The 4,341-nt window shown below is 44.1% G+C and overlaps 1 protein-coding gene across 1 annotated transcript in view; it reads left to right on the forward strand.

The window, feature by feature from the left end:
- Positions 1–1,924: 1,924 nt before the first annotated feature.
- Positions 1,925–4,341, forward strand: part of LOC140356775 (proenkephalin-A-like) — a 12,390-nt gene continuing 9,973 nt past the window's right edge. The window contains exon 1 of the mRNA XM_072441971.1: positions 1,925–2,073. The gene's annotated coding sequence lies outside the window, so the exon portion shown is untranslated. The remainder of the gene's footprint in view (positions 2,074–4,341) is intronic.

Consider the following 4,341-nt stretch of genomic DNA (forward strand, 5'->3'; position numbering starts at 1 on the left):
ATTGTTTTGCTAAATTAATTGTTTATAGATCAACCAGTGCTTTGTGAGATTGAGACGTCCAATGTAGGCTGAATATGTAGGTTAAAATCACCAGCACAGATGAGGGTTTGTAATCAGGTCCATGATATTCACGTTTATCAATGAAAAGACATTTCCATTTATTTTCCTTTGACCATTACAAATCTACAGTCTTCATCTTTGTGTTCAAAAGTCTCTTCAAAGGCTGTTCTGGTTCTTATGTTTTCCCTTGTATGAGAATAATAAAGTTTTCCGTAACCGGTTCTAGTTAGTTTTTCATGTTCTAGATCATTTAAATGGGCCTCTTGTACGTACACAATCTCTTTTTTCTTTTTTCATCTCTGCAAGTATCCTTGACCGCTTGACAGGGCTCAGTACTCTGATCCATGGTCGAGCCCAACACAAAAACATAAAGATTACATTAGTATAACATAATAAAACGAATAGCGTTCAAATTTTTTAAAATTTGTTCTAGTCTTTGCTGTTTGTGCACCGAGTTGCCAGGTCCCACATTGTTAAATAAAATAAGATCTTTCCCTACGCCCTCCTCGCTTTACCCTTTGCTCTCCTCTCCCCAAGCACCTGTTTGCTGGATATGTTCTCCTTGGTCTTCAGGTTGCCAGGTCCCACTCTTTTCTCCTCATACACCATGTCGCCAGGTTCCGGTCCAGCCTCCTCAAGCACAGGGTTGTCCTCGTCACTCGTCCCTCAGTCAAATCGCCCGCTCCCGCCACATCTTCCCATGCTCGCTTCAACCCATTCCATCTTCTTCTAGGCGACAACTGTTCTTCATGCAGGGTTGGAGCCTTCTCATTCGGCCGTGCTTCAGCAGCTCCTCCCATTCCAGTTCCAATGTTTGGCACCCTGAATTCACCCTTCAACCTCATAACACAACCTAATCCTAGCGCCTTCCATGTTGTAAGCACAGATTTTACCCAGGGATTCTTAACTTCCTTCAATGACTCAACAATTAGGTAGTTTTTCCTTCAACGTTTTAAAACACATAAAAAAAAACACATGAAACAGAACAGGACGAGAGAGAACATATTAAGCAAAAGAAAGACAAAAAGGCACCGCAGGTCCAAAGTAAATGTCCCATTTAGTCCAGAGTCTGTCAAATGTATTCATGTTCAAATTAAGTCCAAATGTGTGTGTTTTTATTTTATTTTACGTATTTACATGGGGTTATAAAAGTTTGGAGAGATTTATTTTGAAAGATATATACATTTGTATTCATAACCCCAGGTCAAAGTGCTCCTTATTCACAGGGAAATGTAACTGTTGGAGAAACCTTGGCACCAGGAGACAAACCATTGTCATGTCTTCTGGGACTGTCTCTCAAATATGTGATCAATGAATTGCTAGACTGTGTTTGACACGTCCCACTGGGCCTGAAAACCCCTGCCTGACCCTGGCGGCAATAAACAAGGCTCTCAGGGGGAAATGGATGACACAATCCTACAATCGAGGACATTATAATGGACATATGGAAAAGACAAAATCACATTCAGACTTCATTTGTAAAAGGACAGATTTGACAGACCACACTGGGACTGTCTGTGCCTCGATGTGTCCTCTGTTCTAATCCGATCGCTTTGGTCTTGTTCTGTTTTTGTGTTTAATTGTTTGAAAATTAAAAAAAAATTAAAAAAATCTCTCAAAAAGAAAGTGTCTGACCCGTGTGACGTCAGAACTCTGCTCTTTCCTTCTGGAATAACATTTTCATCTGGACAAACTCCAGCTCATGTTCAGTCTGCGCACTTTGTGTGATGTAAGCGCTCGTGCCGTCTGGGAGGGGCAGAGGGTCGCGGGGGCGGCCGTCACGCTCGTGCCTCGCCCCTCCCACCATCACGTCACCTCCACAAAGTCCTTAAAACGGCCCCGGCGCCCCTCGGTCCTGATAACGAGTCCAACTGAAGACGCACGAGCTAAGCCTCCAGCGCGCGCCCTGATCCATCCGCGCGTCTCCGCAGCTCCGCAGCACCGCGCGCTTCTCCGCCAGCGGAACATACGGACCGACACCGAGTCGAAGCGCGGCAGACACGACACTACGAGGTAAGGTGCCAGAAGCGCGTGCCAAAAGTCCACATGCGTGCGTAAAGCGCGAGCGCACAGGGTCAAGAGTAGATCAGAGTGTGGGATCAACAGTAGATCAAAGTGTGGGATCAAGAGTAGATCAAAGTGTGGGATCAAGAGTAGATCACAGTGTGGGATCAAGAGTAGATCAAAGTGTGGGATCAAGAGTAGATCAAAGTGTGGGATCAAGAGTAGATCACAGTGTGGGATCAAGAGTAGATCAAAGTGTGGGATCAAGAGTAGATCAAAGTGTGGGATCAAGAGTAGATCAAAGTGTGGGATCAAGAGTAGATCACAGTGTGGGATCAAGAGTAGATCAAAGTGTGGGATCAAGAGTAGATCAAAGTGTGGGATCAAGAGTAGATCACAGTGTGGGATCAAGAGTAGATCAAAGTGTGGGATCAAGAGTAGATCAAAGTGTGGGATCAAGAGTAGATCAAAGTGTGGGATCAAGAGTAGATCAAAGTGTGGGATCAACAGTAGATCAAAGTGCGGGATCAAGAGTAGATCAAAGTGTGGGATCAACAGTAGATCAAAGTGTGGGATCAAGAGTAGATCACAGTGTGGGATCAAGAGTAGATCATAGTGTGGGATCAAGAGTAGATCAAAGTGTGGGATCAAGAGTAGATCAAAGTGTGGGATCAACAGTAGATCAAAGTGCGGGATCAAGAGTAGATCAAAGTGTGGGATCAACAGTAGATCAAAGTGTGGGATCAAGAGTAGATCAAAGTGTGGGATCAAGAGTAGATCACAGTGTGGGATCAAGAGTAGATCAAAGTGTGGGATCAAGAGTAGATCATAGTGTGGGATCAAGAGTAGATCAAAGTGTGGGATCAAGAGTAGATCAAAGTGTGGGATCAAGAGTAGATCAAAGTGTGGGATCAAGAGTAGATCAAAGTGTGGGATCAAGAGTAGATCACAGTGTGGGATCAAGAGTAGATCACAGTGTGGGATCAAGAGTAGATCACAGTGTGGAATCAAGAGTAGATCAAAGTGTGGGATCACCAGTAGATCAAAGTGGGATCACCAGTAGATCAGAGTGTGGGATCACCAGGAGATCACAGTCTGGGATCAGGAGTAGATCAAAGTGTGGGATCAAGAGTAGATCAAAGTGTGGGATCAAGAGTAGATCAAAGTGTGGGATCAAGAGTAGATCACAGTGTGGGATCAACAGTAGATCAAAGTGTGGTATCAAGAGTAGATCACAGTGTGGGATCAAGAGTAGATCAAAGTGTGGGATCAACAGTAGATCAAAGTGTGGTATCAACAGTAGATCAAAGTGTGGGATCAAGAGTAGATCAAAGTGTGGGATCACCAGTAGATCAGAGTGTGGGATCAAGAGTAGATCACAGTGTGGGATCATCGACAGACATAGGTTAATGTCTTGATCACAGTGTGGGATCAAGAGTAGATCAAAGTGTGGGATCAACAGTAGATCAAAGTGTGGGATCACCAGTAGATCAGAGTGTGGGATCAAGAGTAGATCACAGTGTGGGATCATCGACAGACATAGGTTAATGTATTGATCACAGTGTGGGATCAAGAGTAGATCAAAGTGTGGGATCAAGAGTAGATCACAGTGTGGGATCAAGAGTAGATCACAGTGTGGGATCAAGAGTAGATCACAGTGTGGGATCATCGACAGACATAGGTTAATGTCTTGAATTGTGTGAATAATTAATAGAAAATAGATTAAAAAAACATTCAAACATATATTTTGTGAGATCCAGAAACAGAACGGGTTATGTTGAGTCAGTGTCACGTTTCACTGGTTGAATTGTGTGGTTGAAGCTTTCTTCAGTCACAAATATTAGCCGTAAATAGACAGTGATTTGTCTTTCTTTCTCTAGCTCGTAGGCTGGACAGGACAGTGCAGCGGGAAATAGGGCTGAGACTGGGGAAGGACATGCAGCAAATGGCCGAGTGCTGGATTTAAACTCATAGCGCTGCTAGTTTCTCACAGAGCGCACATGTGTTATCCACTCTGCCACCGAGCAGCACAGCCATGTTTCAATCTCAAGAATCACACGTTTCATTCTAAAACGCCCTTTGCACCGTCGAGAGGCCATTTTGTCTCGATCAGTGGAAAAAAGGGGAGGGATCAAAAAATGTGTTTGAACGTTCAGATGATCAAAGTGTCACAAAGTCTCTCCACGTCCAGTGTCCAGCCCTCATGTCTGTTCTGCTGCTGAATGACTGAGCAGTAGCTCAGTGACTGCAGTAGCTCAGTGTAGCTCAGTGACAACA

Source organism: Eucyclogobius newberryi, unplaced genomic scaffold (genome assembly GCF_026437365.1).
Source record: "Eucyclogobius newberryi isolate DKJ021-1_F unplaced genomic scaffold, fEucNew1.0.hap1 SCAF_12, whole genome shotgun sequence".
Taxonomy (NCBI): Eukaryota; Metazoa; Chordata; class Actinopteri; order Gobiiformes; family Gobiidae; genus Eucyclogobius; species Eucyclogobius newberryi.